The sequence below is a fragment of the Bufo gargarizans genome, chromosome 1 (assembly GCF_014858855.1).
Source record: "Bufo gargarizans isolate SCDJY-AF-19 chromosome 1, ASM1485885v1, whole genome shotgun sequence".
Taxonomy (NCBI): Eukaryota; Metazoa; Chordata; class Amphibia; order Anura; family Bufonidae; genus Bufo; species Bufo gargarizans.
In genome coordinates this window covers 729,827,236-729,847,707 of record NC_058080.1, presented here as the reverse complement: position 1 = coordinate 729,847,707, position 20,472 = coordinate 729,827,236, and positions in this window count along the sequence as shown.

Sequence of the window (20,472 nt, the reverse complement as noted above, 5' to 3'; positions counted from 1 at the left end):
AAGAATATTGGAGAGAGAGAGTGAAGGGAGATTGCAGGGAGAGTGCAGCGAGATTGCAGGGAGAGTGCAGGGAGATTGCAGGGAGAGTGCAAGGAGACTGCAGGGAGACTGCAGGTAGAGTGCAGGGAGATTGCAGGAAGAGTGCAGGGAGATTTCAGGGAGAGTGCAGGGAGATTGCAGGGAGAGTGCAGGGAGACTGCAGGAAGAGTGTAGGGAGACTGCAGGGAGATTGCAGGGAGGGTGCAGGGAGAGTGCAGGAAGAGTGCAGGGAGACTGCAGGGAGAGTGCAGGGAGAGTGCAGGGAGAGTGCAGGGAGATTGCAGGGAGAGTGCAGGGAGATTGCAGGGAGAGTGCAGGGAGAGTGCAAGGAGACTGCAGGGAGAGTGCAGGGAGACTGCAGGTAGAGTGCAGGGAGACTGCAGGAAGAGTGCAGGGAGATTTCAGGGAGACTGCAGGGAGAGTGCAGGGAGATTGCAGGGAGAGTGCAGGGAGACTGCAGGAAGAGTGCAGGGAGACTGCAGGGAGAGTGCAGGGAGATTGCAGGGAGGGTGCAGGGAGAGTGCAGGAAGAGTGCAGGGAGAGTGCAGGGAGAGTGCAGGGAGAGTGCAGGGAGATTGCAGGGAGAGTGCAGGGAGATTGCAGGGAGAGTGCAGGGAGATTGCAGGGAGAGTGCAGGGAGAGTGCAGGGAGAGTGCAGGGAGACTGCAGGAAGAGTGCAGGGAGAGTGCAGGGAGAGTGCAGGGAGAGTGCAGGGAGATTGCAGGGAGAGTGCAGGGAGATTGCAGGGAGAGTGCAGGGAGATTGCAGGGAGGGTGCAGGGAGAGTGCAGGGAGAGTGCAGGGAGACTGCAGGAAGAGTGCAGGGAGACTGCAGGGAGAGTGCAAGGAGATTGCAGGAAGAGTGCAGGGATAGTGCAGGGAGACTGCAGGGAGAGTGCAGGGAGATTGCAGGGAGAGTGCAGGGAGAGTGCAGGGAGACTGCAGGAAGAGTGCAGGGAGACTGCAGGGAGTCTGCAGGGAGAGTGCAGGGAGACTGCAGGGAGAGTGCAGGGAGATTGCAGGGAGAGTGCAGGAAGAGTGCAGGGAGACTGCAGGGAGACTGCAGGGAGAGTGCAGGGAGATTGCAGGGAGAGTGCAGGGAGACTGCAGGGAGAATACTGTGTCAGTTTTATTTATTTATTCCTACATTTACTTATTCCTACATCAGCCGTAAATGTAATTCGATACCAATAAGATGAAAGCCTTTATTATTCCAATGCCAACCAGTCTGCAGCCCTTAGGGGGCCAGGTCTTAATGATGACTATCCTCATCTTTTGTTTGGCTTCTTGGTCTCCATGTTCTAGAGGAGAGAGGAGGAGCTGAGTTTTCAAACCCCCTCCCTTTCCCCAAAATTAAAGTTAAAAAAAAACAATGAAAAAATAGACTTAATAAGCATCACTGCATTCCAAAACACCCATCCTATTAAAATATAAAAATATTAATCAAAAAGTCATACAAACCCCAAAATGGTATCAATGAAAAGTAAAAATCGCCCTGTAAAAAATGAGCCCTCACACAGCTCCGTAGACATAAAAATAATAAACGGTGGTCAGGATATGGCGTTGAAAACAAAACAATGTTTTCTTTACAAAGTTTTTATTTTTTTAAGTTATTAGAACACATGAAAAACTAAACAAATGTGGTATCGCTGTAATAGTACTGACCCAAAGAAAAACAAAACCCATAAAACTGTGGTGGCATTGTGTTTTTTTTTCCAATTTCACCCCATCTGGAATTTGTATGGAATAGTAAACTGTGCCATTAGAAAATACAACTTTTCTTAAAAAAATTTTTTTAAAAACCTCACATGTGAATTGAAAAATAAAAAAGTTATGGCTCCGTGAAGGCAGGGACTGAAAAATGGAAAATAAATATGTCCCCAAAGGGTTAAACAGCACCACACTTGGCCATTGGTAGTGTGTGGTATTGCATCTCTACTGAAGTGAATGCACCCAAGCTGCAGTACCACGTACAGCCTGTGGACAGACGTGGCACTGTTTTTGAAGGGAAGCGGCCATGTTTTTCTACTCCTGTACGAGTTCCCAGAATTAGCTTGCAGCTGTTTCGCTCACAGACCCATTCGGCGGCGTGGAAGTAACTTGCATTTCTGTCACTGAGATTCTGCGCTGCTCCCAGGACTTGATTTGCAGCAGATCACCGGCTTGTTGGCATGTACAATTCTCTTGCCGTGTAATCATTTTCATTTAACATTCTTCTTGTCTCTTCGCATATGGCTTCAAATCTGTCTGCACTTTCATTCCAGGCAAATTATGGTCAGCACGGCTCACATCCTTTCATGGTTCCTGGCACGGACACGATAGGCTTCATGCGAAGATTTCCAAAACAAAAGATGTTCGGCATTTGTACTGACTTCCCTGCATCTGTCTATTGTGTAACACTTGGGGTGGAGTGGGTGCTATATACACCTGTAGTGGGCAACACAGGTTTTTGGTAATTTTTTTTATTTTTAAGGGAAATTATTTGCAACAAAGACTGCAAAATGCATCGTTATCCCAGATCTGATCCTCCATACTGATTGTTGGGCTTGCAGGGGAGTCGGATAGGGATAGACAGGGTGGATTTAGCACTACTTGGACAAGTCTGAAGATCGCACCCAGATTACAGCTTTATCTTCATACCATTAGCCGAGATTGCTGGGATGACGGCAAGTGTAGGCTCCATGTCTACCTATGGAAAAAAGACCATAAATGATAATATACCATTGTATATTATCTACTGTATGGCTACATATTTGTTGAAGCTGTATGGGTTCAATGTGGCACCGCATGGGATTTTCTACAGCTAGTACTGTTACTGGGGTACAGTGGCTGACATTGGATATTGAGGCATGGTGGCTGGTAAATGTAGGGTGTATGATGTGTGGTACCAGGAGAGAACTGGGAACTTAAAGTGGCTCTGAAAAAAATACAAAAAGTGGCCCCGTTTTGTAGTTGGGTCCAAATTGATGGAAGGCAGGGTCAGCAATACCATATTGCAGCACATTTTACCACCACAACAGAGCCAAATACCACAGTTCATCACAAAATACTGCCAGCAGCAGCACAAAATACATCCCCAAAAACATCCACTGGCCGGCCAGGGGCAAGGCCCAGGTGGTCCCCTGGGCATCGGCCCACCGGGAAATTTCCCTGTAAGGTCTATGGCCAATCCGCCCCTGTCTGGAGTACAGTGAAAAGTACTAGTATTGGGGTATTGTACTGTTACTGGAGGTAGAGTGGCTGGAACTGTTATTGCGGTATAGTGGCTGGTACTGCTATTGGGGTATGGTGGCTGTCTGGTACAAATTTATGAAGAATAGTGACTGGTACTTTTACGGGGTTATGGTTACTGATAATACTTATGGGTAATAGTGGTGGGTACTGGTATTGGCGTATGGTACTCTTACTGGGGTAGAGTGGCTGTAACTGTTTTGGGGTATGGTAGCTGGTTCTTGTTATTTTGGTTTATTTGCTAGTATTGTGGTATAGTGTCTGGTACTGATATTGGTGTCTGGTGGCTGGTATAAGGGGTATGGTGGCTGGTATAAGCTATTGTATTATGAGTATGGCTGGTACTGTTATTTATGTGGCTGCTGCTGTTATTGGGGTATAATGGATGGCACTGTTATTGCGGTGTGGTGGCTGGTACTAGTTATTGAGGTATAATCGCTTGTACTATTGTTGGGGTATGTGACTGGTACCCGTTATTGGGGTATGGTGACTGACACTATAATTGCAGTATGGTGGCTAGTACTAGATATGGAGGTATGTGGCTGGTACTGTGGTATGGTGGCTGATAATATTATTGAATTATGGTGTCTGGTGCTGTTATGGGGTATGTGGTTAGTTCTGGCTATTGAGGACTTGTGGCTGATACTGTTATTGGAGTATGGTGGCTGGTACTGTTATTGGGGTATGGTGGTATTGGGGTATGGTGGCTGGCACTGTTATCGGGGTATAGTGGCTGATAGTGTTAGTAGGTTATGGTGTCTGTCACTGTTACTGGGGTTTGGTGGCTGGTACTGTTATGGGGTATAGTGGCTTATAGTGTTATTTGTAGTATGGAGTATGGTGACTGAACTCTCTATAACTATACCCCTAGTGGCTGATACTGTTATTGGGGTTTGGTATCTGGGACTGTTATTGGGGTATAGTGGCTGGCAGTGTTATTGGGTTATGGTAGCTGGTGCTGTTATAGGTTATGTGGTTATCTCTGGCTATTGAGGTATTGTGGCTGATACTGTTATTGGAGTATGGTGGCTGCCCCCTCTATAACTACACCCCTAGTACAGTTGCTAGAATTTTTAAGGGTATTCACACTAGATGTTACTTCAAGGCTGATTAATGTCGTTTAGTCAGTGATTAACGTAAAGCTCCTACCTCCGCTTTCCAAAGAGGATCTGCAGCAGCTGAGCCTTTTAGTGTAAGGAATAATTTAGTTTTAGCCTCGTGCTTTCTTTTAGGATAACATTGAATCAACAGAAAGTGAATCATCTTCTGCTTCAATTCAACGTAATGAATCACAGGGAGACTTCTGAAGCCCTAATGAGTCAACGTGGCCCCTGGGCTTTCCATTCTAATAAACAGAGCATACCGCAGGGCAGGTGAAAATCTTAGGCGTATGCTGATCGAAGAGATAGAAATTATACCGTAACATGCACAATTCCTGTAATAGATACCAGCTCTTTTTTTTTCCTTTGCCCAGTGCGTAATAGTCAGCCACTCCAATGCTGTGTATTAATATGTACCATTCATTTTGAGAGGTTGTGGAGTTTTATGCTAATACTTCTGAATCTGCTGATCGGGGCGATGCTAGGATGTCATAAGATCTGGGGCATAAGTCCCAATATATCTGCCAAATTCCCAATCCAACCTCCTCCAACTACATTACATTCAGGGCTACCAAACATACAGGGGAATACAGCACTAAATGCCTATTACATCAAGTGATGTCTCCTCTGATTATATAAGTTCTCTTTCCTCATCTTCTCCATATGGCCCAGATTGCCATGCTGACTTCTTTCAGCCATGTCTGGTCTCTGCGGAGTTTGCCACACAGACATCTTAGATCCCTGACTTTTCTATCATCCTCCTCCTCCTAGTGCCCAAACTGTGTTATCCTGCTGCTACCCCTAATAGTACACCTACTGTGCTGCCCAATGCCCACAAATTACTATAATGAAGAATAATAGTGCTCCCAAAAGTTACACCAATTAGAATTATCTCCCATAGTGCCCTCATTACTTTAATAGTGCCCCCTACAGTGATAATGGTCCTCCGAGAGAGTTCCCATTAGCAGTAGTGCCCTCTATTTGGTGCCCAATTATAATATGCCCCCATCAAACACAGTACCCAGAGTAACAATAATGCCCCATAGTGCCCTCACTAGTGATAAAGATCCTAAAAATACTCCCAGTTGTACTGAGATTCCCTAAACTTCACCAGTAATAAAAGGCCCCTAAAGTGTTCTCAATAGTAATAATGCCCCCCCCACACACACACACAGTACTCCAGTAGTAATAATGCCTCATAGTGCCCTCAGAAGTGATAAAGCACCCCTAAAGTACCTGCGGTAGTAAGAAGGACCCCTAAATTGACCCCAGTAGTAACAAGGCCCCTAAAGTGTTCCCAGTAAAAGTGTTCCCAGTAGTAATAAGGCCCCCTAAAGTGTTCCCAGTAGTAATAAGGCCCCCCTAAAGTGTTCCCAGTAGTAACAGCCCCCACCCCACTCCCAAGTGCAAATCATTTTTATAAAAGCAAATCATAAAAAAGAAAGACTGGAAGTTGACAAGCCACAAAGTTTCCGGGAGAATGTCCTTTGGACAGATGAGACAAAACTGGAGTATTTTGGCAAATCACATCAGCTCTATGTTCACCGACACAAAAATGAAGCATACACAGAAACAAACATTGCACGCACTGTGAAACATACATGGAAGAGGCTCAGTTATATTCTGTGGCTGCTTTGCTGCATCTAGCACAGGGTGTCTTTCTGTGCACAGGGTACAATGAAATCTCAAGACTATCAGGGGGTGAAATGTGCTGCACAGTGTCAGAAAGTTTGGTCTCAGTCGCAGATCATGGGTCCTCCAACAGGATAATGACCCTAAACACAGCTAAAAACATCCAAGAATGGCTGAAAGCAAAGCACTGGACTATTGTGAAGTGGCCTCTATGATCCCTGATCTACATCCTATTGGACATCTGTGGAAGGAGCTGAAACATGCAGTCTGGAGAAGGCACCCTTCACACCTGAGCCAGCTGGAGCAGTCTGCTCACGAGGCGTGGCCAAAATACCCGTGGACCGGGCAGAAGTCTCATAGAGAGTTACAGAAACCGCTGATTGCAGTGATTGCCTCAAAAGGTTGTGCAACAAAATATTAAGTTAACCCCTTCCCGACATATGACGTAATAGTACGTCATGGCGGCAAGTGACTTGCCGCATTTTGATGTACTATTACGTCATGGTGATCGGGCGGGCACCGGAGGTGATCACTGCAGGGGTGATCACGGCGGCTGAGGGAGCACATCGGGTCCCCGGGCTGCTGTGGTGGGGACCCAATGGGTGACAAGGCAGCCCATTGTAATGCATTGCAGAGGAGATCAGACCCCCAGAGTGGGACAGAAATAAAGTTTAAAAAAAAGCAAAAATAAGTGTTTTTAATTTAAAAAAATAAGTTTCAAGTAAAAAATGAAAAAAAAAAAAACGCCCCTCTCCCCTGATTTTATAATAAAAAATAGAAAAAAAGGAAAAATTACACATATTAGGTTTAAAAACGTCCGTAACGACCGGCTCTATAAATATGTCACATGATCCACCCCGTCTGATAAACACCATAAAAAAATTAAAATAAAAACTGTGTCAAAAAAGGCATTTTTGTCACCTTACATCACAAAAAGTGCAACACCAAGTGATCAAAAAGGCGTATGTCCCACAAAATGATACCAATAAAACTTTCACCTCATACCGCAAAAAATTACCCCCTATATAAGAAAATCGCTCAAAAAATAAAAAACTATAGCTCTCAGAACATAGAGACATTAAAACATCATTTTTTTTTGTTTAAAAAATGCTATTATTGTGTTAAAGTAAAATAAATAAAAAAAAGTATACATATTAGGTATCGCCGCATCCGTAACAACCAGCTCTATAAAAATATCACATGACCTAACCCCTCAGCTGAACACCGTAAAATAAATTAAATAAAAACAGTGCCAAAAAAGCAATTTTCTGTCACCTTACATCACAAAAATTGCAACACCAAGCGATCAAAAAGGCGTATGCCCCCCAAAATAGTACCAATCAAAATATCACCTCATCCTGCAAAAAATAAGATCCTACCTAAGACAATCGGTCAAAAAATAAAAACAAAATATGACTCTCAGACCATGGATACACTAAAACATCATTTTTTGGGTTTCAAAAATGCTATTATTGTGTAAAACTTAAATAAATAAGAAAATGTATACATATTAGGTATTGCCACGTTCATAATGACCTGCTCTTTAAAATTGTCACATGATCTAACGCCTCAAGTGAACGCTGTAAAAATAAATTTATAAAAAGTGTGCCAAAACAACCAATTTTTTGTCCACCTTGCTCCATAAAGTGTAATAATGAATGATCAAAAAATCATATGTACCCAAAAATGGTACGAATAAAAATGTCAACTATTCCTGCCAAAAAAACGAGCCCTTGCACATTTAAAAAATGGACACAAAAACATCATTTTTTTTCTAAAATGCTTTATTATGTAAAACTGAAACAAACAAATAAAGTAGAAATATTTGATATCATTGCGTCCGTAACAACCTGCTGTATAAAAATAGCACATGATCTAACCTGTCAGATGAATGTTGTAAAAAATAAAAATGGTGCCAAAACAGCCATTTTTTGATTACCTAGCCTCACAAAAAAAACACAATATAGAGCAATTAAAAATCATATGTACCCCAAAATAGTACCGATAAAACTGGCACCTTATCCCCTAGTTTCCAAAATGGGGTCACTTTTTTGGGAGTTTCTACTGTAAGGGTGCATCACGGGGGGCTTCAAATGGGACATGGCATCTAAAAACCAGTTCAGCAAAATTTGCCTTCCAAAAACCATATGGCGTTCCTTTTCTTCTGCGCCCTGCCGTGTGCCTTTACAACCACATGTGGGGTTTTTCTGTAAACCGCAGAATCAGGGTAATAAATAGTGAGTTTTGTTTGGCTGTTAACCCTCGATGTGTTAAAGAAAAATATGGATTAATATGGAAAATCTGCCAAAAAAGTAAAAGTTCGAAATTTCGGCTCCATTTTCCTTTAAAGGGGTTCTGCAGTTTTTTTAAACTGATGATCTATCCTCTGGATAGATCATCAGCACCTGATCGGCGGGGGTCCAACATCCGGGACTCCGGCCGATCAGCTGTTTGAGAAGGCAGTAGCGCTGCAGCCTTCTCGCTGTTTACCGCAGGCCCAGTGACATCACGACCAGTATCAATGGCCTGGGCGGGGCTAAGCTCTGTTCACTTGAATGGACTACTAGTCGTAACATTACTGGGCCTGCGGTAAACAACGAGAAGGCCGCGGCGCTACTGCCTTCTCAAATAGCTGATCAGCGGGGGTCCTGGGTGTCGGACCCCCACCGATCAGATGCTGATGATCTATCCAGAGGATAGATCATCAGTTTAAAAAAACTGCAGAACCCCTTTAATTATTGCGGAACACCTAAAGGGTTAACAAAGTTTGTAAAATCAGTTTTAAGTAACTTGAGGGTGTAGTTTCTACAATGAGGCCATTTATGGGGGGCTTACACTAAGTAAGCCCCAACAAAGTGACTACAGACCTTAACTGGTCCTTAAAAAGTGTGTTTTGGAAATTTTCTTTAAAATTTAATGACATTTACAAAATGATGCCAACATAAAGTAGACATATGGGGAATTTTAATATTTTATGAGGTATCACTTTCTGTTTTAAAAGCAGAGAAATTGGAATTTAAAAAATTGCAAATTTTAAAAAAGAATTGTGCAAATTTTGGATTTTTCATAAATAAAGGTGAAATATATTGACTCAAATTTATGAATCATGAAGTACAATGTGTCATGAGAAAACAATCTCAGAATGGCTTGGATAAGTAAGAGTGTTCCGAAGTTATTACCACATAAAGGGAGGGCGAAAACTAGCCCGGGGTAGAAGGGGTTAAGGAACCTTCATTTGTGTCCAGGCCAGGGTCATTAGTTAGTTTTATACATTATTCTGTTGAACCACAATTCAAAAGTAAATCTTCAGCAAATTTTTATTCATTATTACTTTTGTCAGTTTTAGGTTAGTTCAGTGACAATTGTGAAAAAAATGTTGTTTAACGGAAGGGTACCAAAAAATCTTTCCATGTGTGTACATATGTAGTCAGATAGATAGTAATGAAACTTAAAATATTCCATATACTCAGGCCTTGCGCTGAGTATATGAAAGGGCGCAGGGCGCAGAGACCTTAGGGCGGAAAAATTATATATTTTTTTTTAAATACCCTGAAGCACTTACATTTTGGAAGCACTTCATTAGTACCGGAGGACCAGGAAGCAGTGAAGGATCTGTACTCACCGCTTCCTGGTCCTGCACTTGGCTGTCTGCTGTAAAGGGCTGCGCACCATATGACCTCACTGTGCGCAGCCTTCACAGCTGACAGCCGAGAAACAGGAAGAAGAGAGAGAGCGCTGTTGGTGAGGAGCGGCTGTGGGGGGCTGATGACTGACATGGGGGCATGATGGCTGACATGGGGGGCATGATGGCTGACATGGCGGGCTTATGGCTGACATGGCGGGCTTATGGCTGACATGGGGGCATGATGGCTGACATGGGGGGCTGATGGCTGACATGGGGGGCTGATGGCTGACATGGGGGCATGATAGCTGACATAGGGGCATGATGACTGACATAGGGGCATGATGGCTGACATGGGGGGCTGATGGCTGACATGGGGGGCTTATGGCTGACATAGGGGGCTGATCTGAGGCATTAGGGGTCTGATCTGAGGTCTGATTAACATTGGGGGTCTGATTACGGCTGTAAGCTGAGGTCTGATTAACATTGGGGGTCTGATTGCTGGTCTGACCTGAGGTGCAATGGAAAATATTTTTTTCTTATTATCCTCCTCTAAAACCTAGGTGCGTCTCAGAGGGCGAAAAATACAGTCCTCAAACCAGCGATTGTCTGAAAGCACCAGGACCACACAGAGGAGAAGCCAGCTGCTGCAGACAGGACCAGGGCCAGGTGAGCTGCGAGGAAGGGGGGGGGGGGGGTAAAATGTAGCTTTGCTTGTGTTGGCAAAAATCCTTGCACCGACCCTGCGTATACTGAATGTTTGCGCATATCTTAGGCTTTACTCACATCTACGAAAGAGGCTCCATTAGAAAATGTCATTAAAAGTAACAGACCAGGTGGCGCTATTTCATCCAGTAAAATGGCCGCCTCCCTGACAGAGATAGAGGCACCGTTGGTGTTGGACACTCTTTATATCCAGCGTACATCTGATCCACTGCTTCCCTTATTTTCATTATTCTATTTCTATAGTGGAGCAGAACAACGGAAATATTACCACTGATACAAGATAGATAGATAGCTATAGATAGACATGAGAGATAGATAGATGGATATGAGATAGATTAGACTAGTTGCGTCGCTAGAGCGGGGTGAGGGGGGTCAATCGCCCCCCCATGTTGTTCTCCCCCCCCCTCCGCTAATTCTCCCAGGTGAATACTAATGAGCGCTTCCATTATGGAAGCGCTCATTAGTACCGAAGGACCAGGAAGCGGTAAACGCTCTGTACTTACCACTTCCTGGTCCTCGGCTGTCGGCTGTGCAGGGCTGCGCACAGCGTGAGGGCGCTCTGTGACCTCACGCTGTGCGCGCCAGTTCAGAGCACAGTCGACTGAGGAGAGAGAAAATTGCAGGCGGCGTTCAGGAGCAGGAGAGGTAAGTGTTTTTTTATTTTATAAAAAATGTGGCTGCTGGGGGCATATGGGGGCTAATTGGAGGCATATGGGGGCTAATTGGAGGCATATGGGGGCTAATGAGGCATATGGGGGCTAATTAGAGACACAATGGGGGCTAATTAGACTATTAGAGGCATATGGGGGCTAATGAGGCATATGGGGGCTAATGAGGCATATGGGGCTAATAAGAGGCATAATGGGGGCTAATTAGAGACATAATGGGGGCTAATTAGGCATATTGGCTTATAATGGGGGCTAATGAGGCATAAGGGCTCATATGGGGCTAATGAGAGGCATGGGGCTGATATGGGGGTGATAAGAGGCATAATGGGGGCTAATGAGGCATAAGGGCTGATATGTGGGTTGGTATGAGAGGCATAATGAGGGCTAATGAGAGGCATAATAACAGTGTCATCCACAGATGCCCCCATAACAGTGTGTCATCCACAGATCCCCCCATAACAGTGTGTCATCCACAGATCCCCCATAACAGTGTGTCCTCCACAGATCCCCCATAACAGTGTGTCATCCACAGATCCCCATAACAGTGCGTCATCCACAGATCCCCCCATAACAGTGTCATCCACAGATCCCCCATAACAGTGTGTCTTCCACAGATCCCCCATAACAGTGTCATCCACAGATCCCCCATAACAGTGTGTCATCCACAGATCCCCATAACAGTGTGTCTTCCACAGATCCCCCATAACAGTGTCATCCACAGATCCCCCATAGCAGTGTCCTCCACAGATCCCCCATAACAGTGTGTCACCCACAGATCCCCCATAACAGTGTGTCATCCACAGATCCCCCCATAACAGTGTGTCATCCACAGATCCCCCCATAACAGTGTGTCTTCCACAGATGCCCCCATAACAGTGTGTCTTCCACAGATCCCCATAACAGTGTGTCTTCCACAGATCCCCCATAACACTGCGCCTGCGCACTGACGAGAGACAGAAGGAAGGGGAAAGAATCCGCGGAAGCAAGCAGAGGACGGCACCGCAGACGACTGAATAGCTTCTTTTGTAAGTAAATTGTTTTATTATAACTGTATCCCTGCATACCGCAATTCTCTCGTATTTTGTAATCTTATTTCTATATACTTATTTTGTTTTTGCCCCCCCATTTTTGACTGTGGTATCTTTGTGCCCCCCCTATATATTGTTCCTAGAGTCGCCACTGGATTAGACAGACAGATAGATAGAGAGGTAGCTGTCTTGAATATTGTAGACAGATCGTTTTCTTTTCATCCTGTTTCCAGCGTTGGACGATATTATGAGAATAGTCCACATTTTTGGGTTTGCTGCTTCCTCCTGGTCGCAGACATTCCTCTCTACAGTAGGTTTGGAGGTGGTTTAATCTCCGCTGCCAGAGTGAGTTATTTTACATCAAAAGACTCGCATGTTAACTTTGAAACCGTCCTTCTTCCTTTACGGTAAAAATGTGTAATTACACCAAACCCTATTTCAGACACATTGGAATCACTTCCTCATGGAAATCCAATTTAGCTGGGACTACCGATCCCCACCTCTTCACTGGCCAGGACTTGGTATGTCTACAATTTCCTGCTAATGCAAACCTTCAAATGGGGAAACATGTAAATGTGAGGAGATCTAAATGTTTCCAGAGGGAAATCAGCAGCATCGGGAAATACCGGGAGAAACATTGAGTCAACTGGAGCTAATAAGACTCTGGTTAGATACAATGTATCACAGCATGACCACGTGCGGGATGAGGGAAGCACCTGGAAAACGGCTCTTAGGCTACATTCTCATGAACGGCAAAAATGGCCGTTTAAGTTACGGTCGTCACACGTCCATTTTTAGAACCAGTTGAAGTCAATGGGACTATTCACATGGCTGATTTTTTAATGGTCAGTAAATAGCAGCCGACAAAAAATAGTACATATTTTAACAATCAGATGGACCCCATTGAAATCAATGGACCCGCTTTTAACGTCCATTAAGGCAGGAGTGTACCTGTTTAACAGCCAGTAAAAACAGGTGCACTAGGTAAAAATAGATTTTTTTAGGGGTTAAAATGGAAAAAAAAAAAAAACATTATCCACTTGCACGCACGGGACATTCACCTCTCATTAAATGAAGCAGGACCTGTGCTGTGATGACATCATCATGCTGGTTCTGCTGCATTCAATAAAGAGCAAGTGGATGAGGTGAGTTTTGTTTTTTACACAAGCAGAATGGTAGTATTTTTTATACTGGGAGCTACTAATGGGGGAATTAATAATACTGGGGGGACACTAATAGGGAAATTAATAATACTGGAGGACACTAATGGGGGAATTCATAATACTGGGGGACAATAATGGGGGCATTAATAATAATTGGGGCACTAATCGGGGCATTAATCATACTGGGGGCACTAATGGGGGAATTAATAATACTGGGGAACACTAATGGGGGAATTAATAATACTGGGAGACACTAATGCGGGAATTAATAATACTGGGGGACACTAATGGGGGAATTAATAATACTGGGGGAAAATAATGGGGGCATTAATAATACTGGGGGCACTAATGAGGAAACTAATAATACTAGGGGACACTAATGGGTGAATTATTAATACTGGGAGACACTAATGGGGGGAATTACTAATACTGGGGGCACTAATGAAGGCATTAATAATACTGGGGGCACTAATGGGGGAACTAATAATACTGGGGCCCACTAATGGGGGAATTAATAATACTGGCGGACACTAATGGGGGAATTAATAATACTGGGAGACACTAATGGGGGCATAAATAATACTGTGGGCACTAATGGGGGGATTTATAATATTCGGGGCATTAATGGGGGCATTAATAATACTGGGGACCTCTAAGGGGGCATTAATCATACTGGGGGGCACGATGGTGGGGAAATTGATGTCCAGGAGCACTATGAGGGCATAATGTATACTGATGGCTCTGCAGAAATTTTGGATAAAAAAAATAAAAGAAAGAGCCAATTGAATTCATGCATTTTTAATGGCGTTAAAAACAGATGCAAAATGGCCATTAAAAATGGCACAGACGGCATGACAATGGATGCAAAAATAGCTATAAAATGACCACAAAAATCTGTATTTCATGGCTATTTTTTTATCTGTCATGTGAATGTAGCCTTAGGCTTTCCACTAGGAATGGGTCATACCAGTTTTTTTGTGATTTAACAGACAGGTGACTCTACAATGAGTATTTGGCACTTGCCCAATCCTGATCTACAGATTAGATAAGAACATAGAAAGCAAAATATATTTCGAAAAAGCAGACCAGGTCTACTTCCCATTTGTCGGTGCTGTATTTGGTAAAAACTAAAGAAGCCGCAGCTCTTACCCATATCCTCTTTGATTAGCTGATTGGTAGTGGTGCCAGGAGTAAAGGTGGCCATACACATTAGATACAAATTAGTTGATGGTTGAACAACAATGGAAGAAAAAATCTAGAGACCAAGGCAAATCTCAGCTAGAGGAACAAACACCAAGCTCCAACCAACTGGTCCCCAACATACAGCCAACTGCACAGGCTACAAACAACAGGCTGTGCAAGGAAGATGTTTGTGAGGCAGAAGGGCCAGGTAGATTCAGGGTGCATTTTAAATAAAAAATTATATATTATATGCATATATGTGGGGGGGGGGGGGGGGTCCATGCTAGGACATTGATGCCATATCACTAGGATAGATAGATAGATACATAAGACCCCCTGGTGTCCTCCCTGTAATTCGACATTATGTTTAAGCCAATCTAGTTCGGAAGCATTTGGATCAAGCACAAAATATGTTCAGTTGGTTCCAAAAATATTACATTCCAGTGACCTCTGTTTACATTTTTGGAAGTGAGTTTATCAAGTCCACAAATTTCAGCGGTGGATCTAATCTTCTCTGATTGTTTTTGCAATGTTCTGGAATGTGGAGTGGAACCATTAACAAGGATGTCGTTGATAAAAGAAATAAAGACCCCCATGCAGCCGATATCAGGAACAACATCAGAATGCTGGGGGTAACATTTACAAGTGGAACAAGACCTAAAACAATATTTTGCAATATTTGGTGGAGGAGATTTAACTGCTTCCTCCTCTGTGGCTGCATCAATGGTTTATCTTAGTTTTCAACCCAGCTATGTTCACTGTAATATTATTTCAATAAAGTTTTTAATTGCGATATACTCACCTTACTGGTAATGATGTGAGGTCTGTATGAAGCCATTTGACTGCAGCAGCCAATCAGAGCCTACCACAGAGCTTCTCGATGACATCTTGTCCTTCATAGGTGGGGGTCAGACCTGTCACGATGTTTTTGGCCCTAAATAGTATACGTGGCTCCTCAGTCTTGGATGGCAGAAGCACCCAGTTAAATAAGGCGATTTTTAATGGTCTGTCCTGGGTCAACGAGCTTAATGGTTATGTAATACCCTGGAGTGGTATTACCGTTTATGCACTCCGGTACTGTTTATAATGGTTAACATAAATGTCATCTGTGTATTTATTTCCAGGTCCTTCACAATGTGTATTTATAATGTTGTTTTGTACATGTAATATGCCTGGTTCACCAGTAGGTGGCAGCGTATCAGGCAGAGAGAGAGAGAGAGATCCTTAGATAGAATGGAACTTACCATTCTATTCTCCCCCCTTTTGGACAGAACTGGGCCAGTCCTGTTTCCTACCAACGGAGGTATTACAGTTCTAGTTGATTCCAGTTTAGACTTAATAGTGGAGCTGAGAAGACATAATAGATGTAGCAGCAAGAGGAAAAAGTTATCTGGCAGCGGCAGTAGTCTCTCCAAAGGGAATTAGCTCATAGAGCCTCCTGACTCCTTGCTAATTTACTTACTGAGTGTCAGGAGGGGGACAACAGCCAAAGGCCCCCCAATCCAGGGATACCAAACTAAAGCAGAGTTTAGCACAACAGAGAGAAAGAAAGCAGAGTTATCAAGTGTGCCTGCCAGTTTATGCCAAAGCCTGCTGGTTCTAAGAGAATACCTGAATACTGTCCAGATGCAAGTTTACCCAAGTAATGCTGTTGAATTTTATCAAGGTCTGGACTCGATTTATTCTCCACCTCCACCATAATTCATCCCCTTTATTGCTTCTGAGCCTAACCTTGGAGAGCGACTGTATCCAAGTAGGAGCACCAGGACACACACAGAAAACAGTTAAGGCCGCCCGCACTCCACCACTAGGCATTCATATAGACCTGGGATACAATCGGCCCTGGGGGGTGGCGCGTTGCAGTTACAGCTAGGGTGGACAAACTTCAGCTTTAGACCAGACTGTCCGGTTTCCTGGCTTCCTGTCCCCAGTCAGATGCAAGGCCTTGGGCGTCCTCCTTTTCTGTAGCTCCACGCTCAGACAGCAGCATTGCACTCAGCCAGTCATGGAGCAGGATGTCACTCTAGCGACCAACTCACAGTGAGAGTGTGAGATTGTGAAATACCTCTTATTGCATGAACACTGTTATATTGCTGTTTGGCCACAAGAGGCCGTTGTTTCCCCACACAGCTAAACAGACTGCTCAGATTTAAATATTCATAGGAGGTGCAGCTGTGTGTCTAGAGTAAGAAAGCTGGCATCCATTTTAGTTGCAGACTGGAAAAGTGTGTGAGAGAAGAAATCTACTAACACCCTTGTGTGGAATCACCCTTTTGCGACCAGGACTGCAGCCAAGTGAAGATGATCGTGTCAAGGACCCGGATCCTGTCCAGGAGAAGGAGTACAGCTGCCAGGATCGCTGATAAGAGATAAAGAGAAATGCAATGGACCCTGCAGTACCGCACGTGTGTTTGATCAGCCTTTGTTCAGTTCGCAGTCACCAGCTGAGGCAGAGCAGACCCGGGTCGGTAAGACAGAGCGTGCACGTACCTTGATATAAAATTGGCGCCTAAATACTAGAGACTGAGATCAAACCTGCCGGTAGTTAGTTAATTAGTGTTGTTGAGTGGCAGGCTACTAAAAATTGCTGTTTGTTTATCACAAAGACTTATCAGTTAAGTTTTAGTTTGCTCCGCAGAACAGAGAGGACTTCACCATAATCTCCAGTTACCCTAGCGTGTTTATCGGGAGTGATATATATTAGGCACGTGCCACATTACCAATTTTGTGGAAAAGGGTGGGGGAAATCACTGTATAGGCCGGTAAGATTGTAAGCTGCTGTGTCGCACCACGGGCTAGCCTGTATCCACAGGTAAGGCGAGGCAGAGTTAGCTCTGCTCGCAGTAGGTAAATTGCACAAGTATTTTCTAGCTACCATCGTAGGGCACCGTGCAGGGGTCTTAGCCTCTGGGCTGAGTGCATGTAATCTGATTTTTTGTTCACTGTATTTGGGAGTGTGTTTGATATCCCGTAACAGTAAAGCAAAGTCTGTTCTACAAGAGCTGGTGTCAGAGTCTTTTTCCTTGTTTGTGACTTCGCTGTATCCTGGGGAGCCCACCCCGGTACACGGCTTACAACTTGGCGTAGTCAGCAAGATACAGCGACTGTTATGGATGGGAACCGGATGGCACCGGATCAGGACCCAGCTCAGGGTGCACCTGCGCAAGGCCAGCTTGCCCCAAACGCCATGTCCGTCCAAGTAGGATACATCCCCATGGGGGCGCTGTTGCGTCATTTGGCAAAATTTTACGGTAAAAACATGATGTTGCAGGACTGGACTGAAAGGGTGTGAAGTGTGGTTAAAATGTGTAACCTGACCCCCGAGCTGCCGGCAGAGGTTGCGTTGGGGACTCTAGAGGGTGACGTCAGACAGACAGTGATGGTGAGGCCCGAATCCGAGAGAGACACCCTAGAGAAAATATCCTCCCTGCTGGAGATAGCCCGGGGGGCGTGCTAAAGTAGTGCAGTTGAGGAGCCACTTCTTTAACCGACCACAACAAGAGGGCAAGACTCTGATGCAGTATTCCAATTCCCTACAGGAAACGCTCAATGAGATATATAGGTGAGACCCAGAGGCCAAGGGATCCTTCCGGGAGGTGGACCGGCTACTAAAAGATCAGTTCATAGTGGGGCTCTCCAACAAGTTCCTACAGGATAAGCTGCAAGAAATGACCCGGACGACGGCCGACATGACATTCTACAGTGTCTACCAAGCTGCCATGGAGAGGGAGGAAGAGCACGTACCTGTGGCGGCGAGAGTGGTGAGTAGCATTCATGCTACAAGGGACCGGTCAGAGTCTGAAGAATCTGAGTCCCTAAAGGATGTGGTACAGGCCCTGCGGACAGAATTAAGAGGACTTCAGCTAGAAGTGTTCCAGATTAAGGCAGAAACATGCCGGGTTTCCGGAGATGACCCCAGCATCCCGCGCCACTCCACCCAGGAAGACCCAGGTGCGGGTTAGAAGTGTCCCAGATGAAGGCGGAAACATGCCATTCTCCGGAGATGACCCCAGCATCCCGCGCCACTCCACCCAGGAAGACCCAGAAGGTTTTACAACAGATGGTGAGAAGCTATAGTTTGCAAAAGAGTAACATGTCCAGTCAGCAAATCGGAGACATAAAGGTGCCACAGAGGACCCCGGTGAAGATCCCACCTCGACAAGAACGAATATTGATGCAGCCGGTGGGGACGACGACTGAATGGACTGGAGGTCCTGATCGAGCCCGCTTATCAGGAGGAAACGCAGGCTCGTCCACTAGTAGCCCGGGCCCTCGCCATTGTGAAGAATGGATGTGTGCCTGTACGCTGCCTAAATGTTGAAGACTGCGAGTTAACCGTCCCTGGAAACACCTTGCTGGCCAAAGTTTGTGTCCGAGGGGGATAGCTCTCGACGAAAGAGCTTCATGCTACACCCTGATAGAAGATCAGCCTGGACCTTTGCTGTAGAGGTTCATCAAAGGGAGACCCGACAGCAGTGGAATGGTCGAGTGATCATGGCCCGGATGGGGGTGGACTGCAAGACTCTGACTCCCGGACAACAGAAGTTGCTAGAAGACACCCTCTGGGAATTTCAAGAGGCATTCTCGCGACATGATGAGGACTTCGGGTGTGCTTCCGCTATTGAAGAAAAAATCCCTACTGGCGATGCTGTACCTATTAGGGAACGTTACCGGCAAATCCCACCTAAAATGTACCAAGAGGTGAAGGATATGGTAGCCAGCATGTTGGAAAACCGGGTGATCCAGGGGAGTCAAAGTCCTTGGGCTGCTCCAGTAGTCTTGGTGCGGAAGAAAGATGGGAGTCTCTGGTTCTGTTTGGGCTATCGGAAACTGAATGCCCAGACCATCTGGGATGCTTATCCCCTCCTGCGGATTGAGGAATCATTGTCATCCCTGAGCCAGGCGAAGTTCTTCTTGACCTGGCCAGTGGGTATTGGCAGGTATCGGTGGCCAAGAAGGACAAAGCGAAGACAGCTGTCATTCTACCTATGGGACTCTACAAGTTCAACCGGATACCATTCGGTCTCTCTAAAGCCCCGGGAACATTCCAGCGGTTGATGGAGCACTGTCTGGGGGATCTAAACTCAATATTGATATAACTGGATGACATAGTAGTGTTTGGGGCCTCCTTTGAAGATCACCTCCAGAAGCTGCGACAGGTCCTAGGACAGCTACGAGACCATGGGCTTAAGACCAAGCCCAAGAAGTGCCAACTGTTTTGACAGCAGATAGAGTATTTGGGACATGTGGTGACCCCGGAGGGGGTAAAACCGGCCTCCAGCAAGGTGGAAGCTATCAGAAGTGACCCCAGTCGAGTACACTACGAGAGGTGTGGGTGTTCGTGGGACTGGCCGGCTACTACAGGAGGTTTATACACAGATTTGCTCATTTAGTGGTCCCATTAAACAAATTATTGAGGGGCACTGCGGGAGACTCGAAGAATTGTCTCATCGTCTGGGGACCCCGGCAACAAGAGGCCTTTGAGGCAGTGAAGGAGGCGCTGACCAGTACCCTGATTCTGGCTTATGCGCAGTTCGACACCCCATTCCTGCTGTACACTGATGGAAGTCTACATGGTCTGGGGGCCGTGTTATCCCAAGTCCAGGAGGGACGTGAGAGAGTCATTGCCTATGGCAGCCAATCTCTGAAGGAGTCAGAGCGCAACCCTGACAACTATAGCTCTTTTTTAAATTGGAACTACTGGCGCTGGTGTGGGCCATGACCAAAAGGTTCGCAGAGTACCTGACAGGTGCAGAGGTGACCGTGATGATGGACAACAAGAGAATGCCAAGCTCGGTGCGCTTGAGCAGAGGCGGTTGGCTCGCCTTTCTAAGTTCCAATATTGCATCAAGTTCCGGTCAAGTAGGGAGAACGGAAACGCCGATGCACTCTCCCGAGTCCCACCGAATCAAAAAGCCGATGAGGAGCTAGAGGATACTGAAACTCCTGACCTTGGTCGATTACCCATGTTCCAGGACGTGGCACATTCAAGTGGGGTGGCGTCCGGGATGTTCATGGTGTTGGGAAAGATATTGGCTGATTGGGAGAGGGTCCAAAATGGCTGCCCGAACCTGTGGAAAGT